The 17,806-nt window shown below is 42.0% G+C and overlaps 1 protein-coding gene across 1 annotated transcript in view; it reads left to right on the top strand.

Moving 5' to 3' along the window:
* The window catches only part of caln1 (calneuron 1), a 400,700-nt gene that overhangs the window by 88,186 nt on the left and 294,708 nt on the right, over window positions 1-17,806 (top strand). The gene's annotated exons all lie outside the window — the stretch shown is intronic.

The raw sequence follows: 17,806 nt of genomic DNA, 5'->3' as shown, positions 1-17,806 counted from the left end.
CTCCACGCATTCATACCAGGAATTCATACTGTAACTAGTTTCCAGAGAGGATTTGGTCTATGTACTATCTGAAATGAAATTGTAAGATTATAAAGTTATAAAGAATGCTATTCAGATTTTGCTACAAATAGTAAAAAGAGAAAATTTTCTCCTTGGGGATCATTATCTATGTTTGTAGAATAAAGAGGAATGCTCAGAGGGAACCAGTGGAGCAAGAATTGTGCCATTACTGCATTTTTGCTTAATAATGTTTAATAATTTTGGATTTTAAAGTAATGGTTAAAATTTTATGAAAAATACAATCGTACTATGGCTGGTAAGAATTTGATCATCTTGTTTGTGGCAGTTTGAGGTACAAAATGATTTTTGTTTCATAATTGCTGTTTGACAGCTGGTACCGTTAATGAAAGGCACTCAATTGTCCCTGTTTTTTGTTCCTTCTGCTGCTCAGCTCAGTGGGAGCTGCATTCTCCACAGAGTGACAAGCTTATAGAATTTGCTGGGGAAACAATGTTTGTCATGAATGATACTGATGTAGTGAAATAATGGTTATGATTTTTATGTAAATGCAGCTAACTCAACTGTAAATATACCTTGCTCACTCTATCCTTTCCCCCAGTGATGATTGTTACAACTTATTAATTAGACAACTGACAAGCACAAGGTTTGCGTCATCAATGGGTGAATAGTAGGTACCAGGAATAAATCATGAGTGGCATGCTGAACAATACCATTTTCCAGCAGTAGAGCACCACTTGCAGTGTCCTAATGTAGAATTATATAGAATCTTGCAGCACAGAAGGAGACCATTTGGCCTGTCATGCATGTGCTGACTCTTTGAAAAAGCACACACCAGCTTTTTCTCCATAACTTTGAAAATTAGTCCTTTTGAGTGAATGTCCCATTGCCTTTTGAAAGTTCTTTTAAAATCTGCTTCCACCACTCCATTGGGTAGTGTGTTCAGTTCTTAACAAACCTCTGTGTGAAAATGTTTCTCCTCATTTCCCCTCTTGTTCTTTTGCAAATTATTTGAAATTTGTAATCTCTGGTTGCCAACTTGCTTGCCAGTGGAAACAGTGTCTTCCTAGTTGCAGTTGTTGTGGTGCACATGAACATTCAAAAAGTGTTTGATAAAATGCTGCCTAATAAACTTGCCTGAAGAGTTGAAGCCCATGGAATAGAAGGAATAGTGGTAACTTGAATACGCAGTTGGCAGATAATAAAGAGTAAATGGAGTAGTGGGGAACAGTTGTTTTTTGGGCTGGAGGACAGTATAGAGTTGGCTTCCCAGGGGTTGGTACTGGGGCCATTGCTTTTCTTGCTATATCTTAGTGACCTAGACTAGAGTTTACAGGGCACAATTTCAAAATTTGCGGATGACTCAAAACTTGGGAGTGTTAAGTCCTGTGAGGAGGTTAATAATAGACTTCAAGAGGATATAGACAGGATGGTGGAATGGGCAGACACAAGGGGCAGAATTCTGCCTTTGGCATGCGGGCTTGGCAGAGGTGGGCGGGGGTGGTCAAGAAGCTGACCGCCGCCCGCAACCAGGCCTGGAAGGTAATTTCACACTGGCGGGCCTGTGTGGGTGGGGGAGGGGAAGTGAGAGATGGGCGAGTGTGACCATTGTGTGTGTGCACAACTGCGCGCTACATAATCCCCCTGAGGCAGAGAGCTACCTCAGGGAGATGAAGATATATGAAAAAAAGTAGTTAAAAAAAATGTAATGAAACATGTCCCCGCTCATGTGACTCTGTCACATGAGCAGGCACATGTTATTAATGAAAAATTAAAGCTTTTACTTTTATTTGCTTTTGGAAATTTCAACCTGTCCGTGGATGAGGTTCCCAAAAAAATGCAAAGAACGCTTGGCGTTTTCGTCTGCCCACCAATCGTAAGGTTGGACAGGTGGTGAAAAATTTATTTTAATTAACTTTTTAATGGCCTTAACAGGCCTTTTAAATGTCGGCAGCCGTGCTGCCAATTCTGGCACGCGTCTGCTGACTGAAATATTGCGTGACTGCGCAATGACATCGAGATGCTCGCCTGACACCATTGCACATCATTTTACGCTCGGTGGGCTCGGGAGTGTGCCAGCCCGCCAAGCGAAAAATTTAACCCATAGTAAATTAACTTTAATGGAGAGAAGTGTGGAGTGATACAGGTTGGGAAGAAGAACGAGGAGAGGCAATATAGAATAAAGGACACAATTCTAAAGGGTATGCAGGAACAGAGAACAAATCATTGAAGGTGCAGGGCAGGTTGAGCAAGTGGTTAAAAAGGCACTACACATAAAGGCATGGAGTACAAAAGCAAAGAGGTTATGATAAACCTGTACAAAACACTGGAGAATTGTGTTGAGTTTTTAGCAACATACTTGAAGGATGTGAAGAATTTGGTGAGGGTTTTGGAAAGATTTATGAGAATGGCTCCAGGGATGAGGGGTTTCAGTTATGTGGATATATTGAAGAAGCTGTGGTTGTTCTCCTTGCAGAAGAGAAGATTGGAAAGATATTTAATAGAGGTGTTTAAAATCATGAGGCATCTAGATAAAGTAGATAGAGAGAAACTGTTCCCATTGGCGGAAGGTCGCAAACCAGAGGATACCGATGTAAGGTGATTGGTAAAAGAAGCATTGGCATCATGAGGAAAAGCTTTCTGTGCAGCAGCTGCTTATGACCTGTAATGCAGTTCCTGAGAGTGTGTTGGATGCAGGTTCAATCATGGCTTCAAAAAGGGAATCGCAAAAGCACCCGAAGAGAAAATATTTGAAGGGCTGTGGAGAAAGTATTGGGGGATGGGTCTAGCTGAATTGTTCTTTCTGAGAGCTGGCATGTTAATGGCAGGCTGAATGGCATCCTTTGGTGCTGTAAATCTTTCTATGATTATATGGGTCGAATCTTTTGGTTTCTGGATCGTCGGAGATTGGCCGTATGACTCAAGATGCATGTCAGGTCCCTGTGGAAGTGGGCCATTGTATTATAATCCAATTTAAACCTACCGTCCTCATTTGCATCCTGACCATCACTGGCTACCAAGAACACTTGGACATTGGGGAGGCGGGAGGGTTGCAATTTGTGAATGTAAAGGCCAGTTTGACATTAAAATTGACCATAGAGTGATTGACTACACTGATGTGTACAGCAGAACAAAACAACAGTTTTTAGAAAAATGTTTGAAGATTGTTATGGAGGCCTGTGAGTTTGCTGACCCTGTGAAGCAGCAAAATTCTTCCTGCCTTAGTCAGGTTGAAAACCAATAAAAATAAATGTCAGGAGAAATGTAGAGCAGGCTGCTGACTTGCTGTCACCTGTTTAATACTATTGCACTAAGTCAAGATCCCAGCCCCCCTCCCACCACCCCCAGCCCCCTTGATTCTAGATTTTGAAGATTCAGGGACATTTCTGCTCCACCAGATTCTGCACCCTCCCCACCTCCACCAACAGTGGACGGACTAAAAACGCTAGCTGTTCCTGACTTAGTGCAGAATAATCATTTTGTTTCTTCTCTACACCATCAGTACAGCATGGAGATACTTTCATACACTCAACTCCTTTTATGATGCTCGTGGTTAATCTCCAATAAAGGACCTATACAATGCTCTACCTTTACAACATGATATTAAAAAAAGTATGGCTGGAATTTTTCGGTGGACGGATTACCCGTGCCCTGGACCTAAAAGTTGGCCAGCACCTCCTCGGCCAGAAATCTGGCTGCCTGCAGCGATATTAAGCTGAGGATATCCTCAATAGGGTTAGAGTGGGACTTACGCCCCCATCAGAGAAGAAGTCCCATCTTAGAGGGCTGCCGGCCAACTAGTGGCCACTGCTGACCCTGGAGAAGGGAAGAGAAGATATCTCCTGGATTTGAGGTAAGTTCGGAGATTTTGGGCGGGACCGACTGGGAGACCCCAGTGAGGTGGGGGGGGAGGGTGGTGTGGAAGGGGTTGGGGGGAGGGTCTAAAAGGCTAGAGGGGAACAGGGGACTCCCTCAAAGAGGGTATCCCCTCTTCCTACCTGACAGCAACCCGCACAGTGAAAGCTGCCAGGCTGCTTGCCTTACCCCGTCTTCCCCCACAGACTGAAAAATTGAGGCATAGGGGGATTGATGCCCTTAAGTGTCAGCTAATTGGGGGATGACTGGGAGGTAGATGGGATGGCAGTGGCGGGCTGGCCACCTGCATTATATTACAAGACCAACCCCCCCCACCCCATGCCTTCAAGTATACTGGTGGTGGCAGGGGTGTGGAGGTGGTGGGGGGAGGAGACGATGGAGTCCTATGAGTCTGAATGTAGCAGAATAAAGTAGCATTTCCACTCTGGATATTTCAATCCATAAGGACATTTGTGCTGTGATTCTGTACATTAATTTGTTCAGTTCAAGGTCTGCCATGTTTATCACACTGAATTTCTGGTCATGAAGCACTTGGGGGCTAATACTGTACTAACAAAAAATATTATAATTCATGAATAAACACACCAGAATGGGGTTGATATTGAGTATAAAATTGTGCCAAATGGGTGTTAGCAAATTGGTGGTCTGCTTTACACCTCTCCTGATTTTTGCTTCTTCTATTGAATTCGTGTAAAGCTGGCTCCTGATCCACTAGTGCCAGTTCTCCACTATTGCAGAAAGTCAAAATCTACCCCAACGTGTGAATGTCAGTTTCATGGAATTGTTCAACTGCTAATTTGTGATTGTGGTTATGCGATCATGGCTGACCTTGAAATATCCATTAAACACTCCTGGATGCATGTGAATTATTGGGAGCTGCTTAGTGAACAACCACTCCTCGAAGTGTGCTGTTTCCATGGACACAATGGCATTTGTGCATTTACTGTCATCAGTTCAGCTGAGGAGGGCAGATAGTGTATTGTTTTAAGTCAAGCATTAGTCACCATGTCTTGCTTCTAACAAGACAAAATAACATTGGCGAAAATTGATTTCCTTTGGTGAAGGTGCTCAAAATGTCGTTGAAAGCCTGTGACTAACTCTTGTAATTTTAGAATTAATTATTCAACTTCAGCAAGTCAGAAAACATAAATAATGCAGGACAAATATATTTTCTAAAATGTCATCATGTCATCTGAACAAACTAATTGATATGAAAACTTTCCAACTGGCGTTCTCATAAAACTTGTGATACCTCATTTAAAATAACACCAATAAGCAGGAAGGCTGGTAACCAGATGACACAAATGTAAGATAATTGGCAAAAGGACCAGAGAGGAGAATTGTATTTTTGCAGAGAGTTCTAATGATCTGGAATACAGTGCCTGAAAATGTTATGGAAGCAGATTCAGTGGTAATTTTTCAAAGGAAACTGGATATATACTTGAAAAGGAAAGTTCTGTGAAGAGAGGGGGAGTGAGACTAATTGGGTAGCATTTTCAAAAAGCTGGCACAGATATGATGGGCTGAATGGCTTCCTTCTTTGCTGTATGTCTCCATGAATTAGAAAATCTATTCTCAAGATGCAGTAAAAGTTGAGGTTCCTGACTGGCTTTATAATAGCACTGTTTCTGAGAATTACAAGAGAGTAGCATGCAGTTTCAGTAATTCATATGTGCCAACATTCTGTGTTTTAACCAGCAGTTAATGTTTCAGTCCTTTTGTCCACTCATGCAAAGAAAATTCTGTTGGAATTGGAGGTTATCAATATAAACTGATCAAATCAATTCTGAGGTAGAACTGGAGGTTCACAAAATGAATCAGGTGGGTTGGATGGCACGAGAGGAGCTGGTCAACTACAGTCAGAAGTTGTATGCTCTGAATGTTGTGTGTACATGAATTTGCAGAAGAGAAGTGTTAAAATGGCATGGAATAGTCACACTTACACAGGTGTCCTTGTCCCCAGGAGGCTATAGATAACAAGTAAGCTGTAAAAATGCAGCTTATAATAATTACATTCCGACTGTCGACTGTTATCTGAGGTTATTTTCTGTAAGGCAGCATTCACCTTTTTGAGAGAGAAGGAGGATATTGCTTATTATAAGTGCATAACTAGTTTTATTTTAGCGTTCTTGTGATCACAGAATTGTCAAGGTTGAGAAATAAATCAGTTTGGAGTGGTGGCTTAATTTAAAAATATTTACTCCAAGATTTTCACATTTCAGACTCCAGCTTTGTACATGGGAGGTTGATCTGTTTGTACCCTCAATTATACTCTGAGTTTAAAAGTGTGTTTACATATCTGGAAGTCCTTTTATTACTGTGCAACAGCCGGGGAGAGAACTTGTACTATCTACGTTATTTTTGTCAACATTCTTAGTGTAATATGAGAAGTGACATTGATAATCAGTGACAGCTCCAGAGAGGAAACAGTCATTAAGATCCATCTGAGAGCACAAAATTCAGCTTCTGTTGCCTTTAAACCATGCCAGTGGGAGGTGGTGGCATAGTGGTATCTGGAGACATGATTTCAAATCCCACCACAGCAGCTGGTGGAATTTAAATTCAATTAATAAAATCTGGAATTAAAACTAGTCTCAGTAATGGTGAACCATTGTCGATTGTTGTAAAAACCAAGATGGTTCACTAATGGGGGGAATGAAATATGCTGTCCTTACCTGGTCTGACCTATGTGCAACTCCAGACTCACAGCAATGTGGTTGACACATAAATGCCCTCTGAAATGGCCTAGGAAGCCACTCAGTTTTAACACGGCTTGCAGCAGTTCAAGAAGGCCGCTCACCACCACCTTCTCAAAGGCAACTGGAGATGGGCAATAAATGCTGGCCCAGCCAGCGGCGCCCACATCCTATGAACAAATAACAAAAAATGCACTTCATTGCGATCACAGTCTCTTATCACAAGTTGCCTACTATTGGAAATAAACTACTTATGCAAACTGCCAGGACAAATGTGAGACTGCAGGGGGACATAAACAATTGCTGAAAATGGTCAGTTAAGTGGCTGCTAAGTATAATACAGGAAAACATGAGGTAATATGTTTTGAAAACAAGACTTAATTTTGGGAATACCCATAAATGATAATTTTTCAATGTGATGGAGAGGCAAAGAGACTGGGCTACAAAATGTTAATAGAATTACACAGAATGTACAGCACAGAAACATGCCATCTGGCCCATTTGGTCCATGCCAGTGCTTATGTACCACTCAACCTTCCTTAAAACAAAGTCATTATGAAGGCAGTTGAGATTTTTGTGTTCATATAGACTGAGCTTAACAAAAGTTAAGAGTTCATGCATGCTGAAAAATATGATTGTGTCACACCTGGAATATTATGTGTTGTTTTGGGCTGTTCATTACAGAAATGACACAATAGCTTATAGAGAAAATACAACACAGAATTGCCAGAGTGGTATGGAAAGTGAAAGGTCTGAGCTATGAGGCAAGGATGGAGCAACTAGTGGTCATTCACTCAAACTGCAAAAGTTGAGGAAAGATTTGGTGAGGAGGTGTTTGAAATGGCCGAAGGCATGGGCAAGGTAAATGGAGATGGATTGCTTTCATTGATATGTAGATCAAAGACAAGAGGCCATGGATTTCAGGATTAGCTTTAGATACATGGAATGTGCTGCCATAAATGGTGATCAATACTAACTTATTTACAGCATTTCAATGGGAAAATTACTCATGAGGAGAATAATAAAGGGTATTGAGCAAACGCAGGAGAATGGGATGATGGAGGACCATTTCAAATATAGAGGAGCAGCCCTGTCATACTGGCTGTGTGGAAGTGATATGCTAATTTTTTTTAACCTTCATTTAAGGTCTGCTAGTTAGGCTGCTGAATATTCTAAGCAACTGGGTGGAGAGGGAACCTTAACTAGAATCTCAACAGAATAAAGGAATGATAAAAGCAAAATACCGCGGATGCTGGAAATCTGAAACAAAAACAGAAAATGCTGGGAAAACTCAACGGGTCTAACAGCATCTGTGGAGAGAAAAACAGAGTCAATGGGCAGAATTTTGCCCTTGATGGGTGGGTGGGGCCCACCGGCTCGGCGACGGGCGGGCAGCCGATTGCTGCCGCCGAAATGGGCCCCACCACCATTTTAAGTGGGTGGGCCACCTGAAGGGAAGGGCTATGCATTTCCTGTGCGGGCAGGGGGAGATTCCCCAACTGCCAGAGTGTGCTCTTGCACGCATACGCGTGGAAGAGTGCACATCTCCCTGAGATTAAATGCTGGCTCAGGGAGAGCGCTGAAAGTTTTTGAAAGTTTAAAAATAGAAAAATAAAAAAATTATTAACATGTCCCCCTCATGTGACAATGTCACACGAGATGGGACATATTGAAATATCACAGAAACTTTATTAAAAGTTTTTTTTAAACCAATATGAAACCTCATCCCTCAAGTTTCATGTTTTTTCAGAAGCCCCCTGGGGCTCCTGGCCTGCCCACAAACCTTAAGGTTGGACGGGCAGGGCCTTTAATTGATTTAATTACCCTGTCAATGGTCTTAGTTGGCCATTGACGGGTTGGTGGGCGGACAGCTGATCGCAATGTTCCCCCTGCCTTCCTGAAGATTTAAGTGGGGCAGAATGACGTTGGGGGTTCCGCACATCATCCCGTGTCATTTCCGTGTCAGCGAACAGGCCCCACCCCCAGCTCGCCGATGGAAAAATTCTGCCCAATGTTTCGAGGCCGTATGACTCTTCTTCAGAACTGCTTTGAAGAAGAGTAATACGGATTCGAAACGTGAACTCTGTTTTTCTTTCCACAGATGCTGTTAGACCTGTTGAGCTTTTTCAGCATTTTCTGTTTTTGTTTCAGAATAAAGGGAAGTACTGGTATAATATTCTCAAGGTATTCTCCCTTTATACATGACATTCACAAAGGGTACAAAACATTAAAATGCTAAAGAGAGATTTAATTTATAATAATGCCTCCGTAAGGCATATCTTAAATGAACATTAGCTCTGTGCAAACTTATAGCAATTATTTTTTTCTGTTCAGCTTTTAGTATAATTTCTTTTAAAATGCAAACACAGATATTCTCGTAAATTGAAAAGGGTTTACTGCAAGAGCCAAGAAACTTGACTTCAGGTTAACCTGAGCAGCTGTGCACACTCCCGTTTCCATTTGGTACTTCAGAGGGAGCTTTTAAATAAATGGATCCTACTTCTCCTCTCCTCCAAGAAGGCCCATCTTTTGTTCCTGGCTTTCCTGTTCTTTGGAATTTGGAGGCCTGTCAGTTCTAGCCCATGAGAAAATGTTTTGAGGAACATCTAGGACTATCAGCAGCCCTTCATTAGCTACTGGTACCTGAATATTCAGCGTACTTAGCTGTGTGATCCTCTAAATACCATGAGAAACCGTGAAATATTTAAACAAGCTGACAACTTGTAATTTGGATTATAGGTGCATGCAGCTCCTGACATGCAATGGACCCAACAGTGCTGTGCCAGGAACCCGTTACCAGTTCCAGTGAGCAGCTAAGCCTTGCAGAATCCTGGTTTATAATACATTAGCTGATCTCAGTCATCCAATTATAAGAACACTAATATTGGTCACAGCAGATCTGGCCAGGGAAGGAAAAATCAGTCAGAAGGGGAAAATTGACCCTCATACTGCTATCCAGTACAAGTTACTGAGGGAAAACATGTGTGTATTATTGTTGGGTAAGAATGGGATCAGGCTTAAGAATGATGCAAGTTAAGAGTCTGGTGCCACTCATTATCAACGTTCACATAATGGACAGTGGTGCATATGCTTCTGAGAACCCAGGGAATGGCCAGATGACATGAATTTCAATGTCTTATGGACAAAACTCCAAACACAGTTATTTATGTAGCACAGGGTGTGTCTTATTGCTAACAGTAATAATAGCACAAGCCAGGAACTTCAATAGCACTTGTAATTTTTCTCAGCCTCTCCACCGAGTCTTCTGGTTTGTTCCTTGTGTATCCAAGTCCCCCTCTCTGTTTCCCAACTGTGGAAAGATCTACACTATTTTCCCACAGCCCAATTTCAAGGATGTTGTGTTTAAATCCCTCCATAGTCTTAACCCTCCCTACCTCTGAAACCACTGTCACCATAATAAACTCTCTGTTCCACTGACTCCAGACTATTAAGCAATCCTTTTGTTTTCATCCCATCATCAACAGCTGCGCCTTCAGCTGCTTAGGCCCCACACTTAAGAATTCTCTCCCTAAACCTCTCTCTGACTCTCCATTCCTCTCTCCTCCATGTTTGTTTGTGAAGTATCTTCACACACTATTTTCCCCTTTGGGAAATAGTGGGGAAGCATTGGAAGGTTGAGCAGGCTGAGTATCAAGCTGTTTGAATCATGGCATGAATGCTCCTTCCATGGCTAGTAGGTCCTGGAGTGGAACACTGGGGCTCCTGGCTCAGAGACAGGGGAACTACCCACAAGACCTTCTCTCCTGCATTGTGACCCTCCTTAAAACCAACTCTTGGACCAAACTCTTGGTCTGTCCCTAACTGCTTCTCTTTAGCTTAATGTCCATGTATCCTTATACCTTTTGTGAAGCAGCCTGGGGTGCCTTTTCCACGTTAAAAGCACTATATAAATACAATATTATTGATATTACAGTTTAGTTGGATCCAAACAGCATGAGAGCTTATTGTACAACTGCTATCAGTTTTAATGTCCCCTCCAGTATATCAATTGATGTTTTGTTGCAGTAGGTGTCAGTTTCCAATTGATAAATGAGGAGAAATGCTCTCACAAATCCAACCGAAAATTTTGTACAGAGAAGGTTTACCAGAATGGCACCAGGGATGATATAGATTTCAGTTAATTGGTGAAACTGGAGTTTCACCTTAGACTAAAGGAAGCCAAAGGGAGATCTCACAGAGGCATTCATAGTCATGATGGATTATGATGTAGTAAATAAGGAGAAACTATCCCCACTTGCAGAAAGGCAGGTTACCAGAGGACACAGATTTAAGATAATTAGCAAAAGATTCAAAGGTGAAAGGAGGAGAATTTTTTTATGCAATGAGTTATTATGATTTGGAATGTACTCCTCAGAAGCAGATTCAATATTAACTCACAAAGAGAAATTGGATAAATAATTTGAAGGGAGAAAATTGTGTGGCTACTGGAAAGAAGCTGGGGAGCGGCACTAATTGGATAGCTCTTCCAAAGAATCAGAACAGGGATGACGGGCTGAATGACCTCCTTCAGTGCTGTAGGATTCTATGATTCCTTCAACAGATATAGCCTGACGGCTAATTTAAGAATACCAAATACACCAGTGCCAATTTATTTCCTTTGTGAGGTCTGAGGAGCTGCTGAAGATACTCAGAGTTGAGTTTCCTGATGTGAGAGTGCACATTTTCTGCCAGTTTTCCTTCCGATTATTTTGTCACCTTACCTGCCAGTGAAACCCAATGCAAGGGCTTGTGCTTAACAAAAATGAACACTGATCGCCTGTAAGGAGTGAACTTCTGGTCACATGGGCTGAGACAGACTGCAAACTCATTTAAATAAAGGTGTGTAAACACTTAGAAGTGATGCACATCAATATAACAAGTACTTAGAGGTTTAGCGAATTTCATGTAACACCTGGCAGGTTTGCTCTTACTTCTGGGCACAATAGTTCCATTTTTAAAAATGTTGTTGGCCTCTTTCTATTAAGTATCCAGCCAAAGAAACTGGAAAGAGCTCAGGTTTGGGAATCCTGAACTATGGGTGATAAACATCAGCCATAGTTCCTGCTCCTGAACACTATCCAGTGATCCATGCTGGACAAACAGCCTCAGACCTTGCTGTGATGTGTTGCATGTTAATGGTCTACTGATAGCCACTGTCAAGGGTCACTCAAAGAATGTCCAACTGCTGGAGGTTTGGGAGGACAGGAGGTGCCCATAGAAGTCCCATCTCGGGCCTTCAGCAGAAGAACAAATTTGAAAACTAAAAAATAAAGGCCAACATTTCCGTTATGGGCAGGAACAGAAAAATTGGAGAGCCAGCCAAAAGTCTATTGACTTTTGGCAGCATCAGAAAAACTTGGCCATGGGCGGGGTTGGAAACTCCTGGCCGAAGTCCCAGAGTAAATAACTCTGGAATTTGTAACTTGCTGAATGTTACAGTTGCCCTTGGTGTAATCAAGGAGGACATAAGTGAGGCATAGTACTGCCAGTAACACATTCCTTTAAGCACTGCTGTGAGGAGAAAAACATGTACAAGCTGCTTCTAGAAGTGGCACATTGATATTCAGACCAGGTGAGAAGGGGTGAACTGGCTCTCCTCTCTTCATTTGGTCACAACAAAGGTTTAAGTTTCTTTTTATGAGGATATGCCTTTTCCAAATCAGAATGTATTTAACTATTTAAGCTGTGAGCAATAAGGAGCCAATCAAACAAGGTTTTCTTGAGTCAAAGAAAGCAAAGAAAGAGCAAATTTATTAACCACTAAACACGAGAAAAATAATAGAAATGGGATGTAAAGCATTCGGCCCTCATGAAGTCATTAGGATGTACACACACGCAAACACACAAATGCACACACACACACACACACACACACACACACACACACACACACACACACACACGCAAACACGCAGGTATCAGAAATAAGGGGAATGAGAATCCAGTATAATAGATAAAAGAATATATGGTTAAATGTCCTTTGATTGTCCTTGAGGCGTAGACTTTAAACATTGTGGCCGATTTAGGTTAGCTGGTTTCTTGGATGCAGTCAGATGTAGAAGATGTTGCAATTATTACGAGATATCAGTTCACTGGTAGGCTTCTGGTAGAGTTGGCTTTTTGAACCTGGTGACACTTATCCCAAAAGGGAGAGAGGGAAAGAGCGAACACCTCTCAGCTTGTTTCCCCTGCTGAAGGCTTTCTGGACACTGCCTCTGTCACTTGCAATCTCTCTCTAATGGCTGGGCAGCCTTGCCTTAAAATACTTCATCCATTGTGTATTTCCAGGAGATTTTGGGTGGGTCTGTCTGTGACAGCCACTGTTTCAAAATCCAGTACTTTGCACTTTTAATGTCTCTTCCTTAGACAGTTACGAATTTCGACAGCCATTTGGATTATACGAAATGTCTCTCTCTTCACACTCCCCCGAGGGTGATTTGTTGGCTTCTCACCTTTCCTTGGAATGTGGCCTTGCATTGTTTAGCAGTTTTCTCTGTGTTAGTTCAAATTGCAGAAGTTCCAATCAGTTGAAAGTTGAAAATTAATATTTTCAAAAGCAAAGGGGCTTAGCTCCTTAACAATATGACTGTGCAACAAACAAGCAACACAGTATAGTAGAACTCCAATTAAAATGTGCCATACTGGCAGCTACATAAACTCAAATGTCTGTTTAATTAGTTAAGCCATTTAGCAAATGTCAGCATTATTTCAGCTTTCCTCAGTTGGTAGAACACTTACTCTTGAATCAGAAGGTTGTGGATTAATAACACTCAAAATAAAGTGAAAACTTTAATCACATACGATCCTTCAGGCTCAGATGATGCCAGGAGCCTGTGTCTGTCCAGCAGGCTGAGCTTGGTTCGGCTGTCACCAGCTCCAAGCATATTACTTAGCTTGATACCTTAAGTACTGCATTGTTGGAGCTGTTGTCCTTTAAATGAAATTTGCAAATGGAGGTTAAAGATTCTATATCATTATTTGAAAACAGACAGGGAACTAACCAATATTTCTCCCTTATCAAAAACAGATTAAATGGTCATTCATTTCATTGCTGTGCACCAAGTGTCTGTTGCCTTTGTCTCCAGGATAATAGTCACTGCTTTCCAAAATTATTCATTGTGAAAAATGCTTTGAGATGTTCATGATAGATGTGACAAATTCAAGTTTTTTCTGCCAATTTCTCATATATTTTACTTTGTGTTGGTTAACGATTATATTCTTGTTAAAGAGAAATTAACAGTACATAATAATGTAATTGCTATTTATTGATTTTGTAAGAACTTTGCTGAAAGCTAAATTAGTTTATGGATTTTATTCATATATCTGCATCCATACGCTCTTCCAGAATTCTACAGTTGCAATCGTTCCTGCATAAATAGATGGATTCTAAACCTAAGTGATCCTGGATGGAAAATTGTTGTTCATTTTTCAATATAGTGTTTCTTTCCCGTGAGCTACCTGCAAGATCTACTTTATGTACGTCTATTTCTGGTTCCCTGTTTCTTTTGCTGTAATTTATCTGCTTCCTTGTTTGGGTGTAGTCTCTTTATGTTTCTATTGTATATGTATCAGCCTACCCATGCACAGGAGATGCAGCCAGCATCAAGTCCATTTCAGAATTGGCTGTCTTGAGGTGATAGCCATCTTAGTTCCAAAAGGCTCTTGAGGAAGACAATTCTTCTGCTATTCAAGAAGCATGCAGGAGATAAATGCAATAGGGTTGGAAGGGATACACAAGAGACACCAAAAGGGTGCACAGTAGACAGGAAACATATGGAAACAGGCAGATTGGTTTTGCATTAAATTCATGCTTGTGCTTAAGTTGTGTGTTCAGAGATTCTTCAGGTAACAGGTGCCTTATTTGCACCGATGGGAAGCATGGAACTTGATGAGTATCTCTATATGTGAATTAATTGATGAGGGTGGGAAGGGGGGAACATGATGACGGGACTGTTAATGCAGTGGGCACATTTAATACTCACGAGAAAGTGGTCTGTGTCAGATTGGCACAAATACTTATGGCACATTTGCAAGGCTGAAACTTCAGTGCAGTACTGTGGGAGTGCTGCACAGTCAGAGGTGCTGTCTTTCAGATGCGACATTAAACTGATCTGTCTGTCCTCTTAGGTGGATTATATTCCATAGAATACAGAAGTGTGAGGGGTGATTTGATTGAGGTTTTTAGGAAAGGAATTGATCGACAAGATAGTGAGAAACATGTTCTGTTGGTGGTTGAGTCCTGGACAAGACAATGTTAAAACCAGAGCTAGACATTTTGAGGGACAGGCGAGGAAACATTTTTTCACAATAGAAGTGTGGAACTCTTGAGTGGAACTCAAAAAGCAGTAGATGCTAGCTCAATTAATACTTTTAAATCCAATAGGTTTTTGCTAGTAATTATCAAACAATAAGGAGCCAAGACAGGTGGATGAAGTTAGGATATGGATCAGCCATGATTTCAGTGAATGGCAGGGTAAGCTTGGGGAGTTGAATTGTCTATCCTGTCCCTATGTTCCTATATAGACACACATTCCTCCTTTCTTTAACAGCTGATAATGCATTGTCTTCTGCATTCTTTTTATTTCATAGACATGGCGAGCTGCTGGTCTGAATTGGGCATTCAGAGGCAACTCATCGAGTTCTGACAGGTGTATGTAGGGTTGCTGAGAGGCTTCTTGGATGGTGCCTTAGGTAAGTCTTCAGGGGACTGGGTATGGAGGGTTTCATGAGCACAGGAGCTGGGCGGCTCAGGCAGCCCAAGCACCCGAGCACTCTTGGTGGGAACTCCTGCTTCTCCAGGTCCCACAAAGGTGTGTTTCATACTTAGCTTTTGGAGCCTACTCCCAACACTTGTACTCGACAGAGCTTCTGTCATGGATGTTCAGCTCAGTGGCCTATTAAAATGACCTCTGATAGATTTATGAGGCTCCAGTCTGAGTCAGACGGGTGCTTTGATCGTCCAAGAAAACAGCAAACTTAAAATAGCCAAGGGGCAGTAAGAGTGTTGCTTCAATTTTAACTCCCATTCTGCCTGCTTTCCGTGGGATGATGGCAGTTAAAATCCTCCTGTTGTGTCACATGTAGCACACCAGCAGGACCCTTTACATCCTTGCCAAACTATATTGTAGACTACTTATTCAGGCACCTGAAATGTGTCTTTGGAATGCCAATATTGTGCTGCATGATGACTGTAATGGTTGGATAGACCTCATACTCAGCTGATATCCAGCAAAGCACACAATAATTATTGGTCATGTTTGTAAAGGGAAACCTTAATCTCCTGGAATCCATCCAAAAACGTGCCTTTCTGGGTAAAAGAATGGTGGAATGGTAAATGACCTTATGGAGGCACTGTCACAACTGCCAGGAAAGTGAATATTTACCTGTATGTTGTGGCCCTGCTAGCCCCAAACAAGCTGGACAATCAGAATTATACAGCACAGAAACAGGCCATTAAACCCAGCATGCCTGTCCCAGATCACTGCTCCTTTCTCATGGCCCTGCAAATTATATTTCAAATCATACTATGGGTAGTTGAAAGAAATTTCTCCTCATTTCCCTTTCGGTTCTTTTGCCAATTATCTTAAAACCTTTATTGGTGGGATTGATCTAGAAAACACAGATGGCCATGGAAGTGTAATCTGTGACTCTTTAAGGAGTTTGGCCACTCTGTAAAACTACTGTGGTAGGCTGTCCTTAATGGTAGACAATATATCTGGCACTTCTTTTATTTTCTTAATGGTAGACAACATATCAGGCATTTCTTTCATGCATTTGTTCACAGTCAATTGGTTAACATCACTGATGTCTCCTGAGGCAGCTTGAATGAACCTGTTGCATAAAAATTCAGGTCAGTTATGACACAGCTATTTCCTTTCCCAAGAGGGCAACAACAAAGCAACGTTCATTAGCTAACCTGGGAGCAAATAACCTGCAGTAAATGCACAGTGGAGCAGATCACAAAGATGTGCATTAGAAGTGATTGCCTCATCACTCATGAATGTTGAAGAGTAGTCACAGATTTTTAATCCCAACAGTTTAATGAAAGACAGCAGGAGTTAATAAAACTGAGATAATAAGCTTAAATATACTGTAGGTTTAAAAGGGGTATTTTGTTACATTTAGGCTTGATTTAATTCAGCTGTGTCCAGCCTAATTACTGGATCCCAAATTAATGCTTTAAACTGTTTTAGTTCGACAGAGATATGACCGTCAGGCAAAGCCTTTGGGCATCATTTTCCCATCCTGCCCGTGGTGGGTTTTGTGGGAGGTGGGAGCGGAGAATCCAGTTGCAGGCAAAAAATTGGAAATCCGTTGGAAAAACGGCTTGCAATTCTCCCGATGGTGGGTTTAAGGCAGGTCAGTTATTCTGCTGACTGGAGGCATGAACGCATTTGCATTCATTAACATCATCAATGCTCATTAAAACAGCTGCTTGTCGGGATCTTATCATGCCTTCCAACCTTGCATCACGCCAGCAGGAAATTACATCAGCCTCAAACCTATTTGAAAAGGAGTGGCGTGCACAAGTCTGACCTCAGTTTGTTGGTAACTTCGAGATCAGTGGAATGCACAGAGCCTACTGGTCGTAGTGCTGCGCCAGCCTTGTGATGAACGCCATGCTGGTGGGGCTGTAGGATTGGTCTGCTCCTGCTCTTTACCTGCATTGCCCCGAGGAACACCACTGTGCTGCAATACTCATGCAGGCCTCCACTTTCAGAAACTAGCACTTAATCCGGCAGTGGGCTGTGAGGAGAGGGTGGGGTGATGAACACAAGGTGGGCAATGGGGAAGGAAAGTTGTGGAATGGCAATGAGGGGGAAGGGCGATCACTATGGGGGCAACAGGGAGAGAAGGCTGTATAATGGCAGTGAGGGGGAAGGGTGAACATGAGGGGGCCTTTCTGGGGTCGCCCTCTAACTTCTTGTTGCTGCAGGAGTGAACAGGAGTCTGCTTAGAAAGAAAGAAGGAAGACCTCCTTGTGATGAAAACCAATGGCTTCATTAGCACTGTTAAAGGGCCGCTCAGAACTCAGTGGCTTCACATCATAGTCGCTGCATCTCAATAGTAACACATAGGAATGTAGAATTTGGGAATGCAGGCAATAGTGAAGGAGGCACAGCTGTATCATGTATGGCATTCCATTAATGAAGGCTGTCAACTGTTCACCAGAATTGACACTCCTAACAGGCCAAAGGGCATCCATTCACAGCACA

Source organism: Carcharodon carcharias, chromosome 10 (assembly GCF_017639515.1).
Source record: "Carcharodon carcharias isolate sCarCar2 chromosome 10, sCarCar2.pri, whole genome shotgun sequence".
Classification (NCBI taxonomy): Eukaryota; Metazoa; Chordata; class Chondrichthyes; order Lamniformes; family Lamnidae; genus Carcharodon; species Carcharodon carcharias.
The sequence above is the reverse complement of the archived record's forward strand: the minus strand, read 5'-3'. Positions and strand labels throughout refer to the sequence as shown.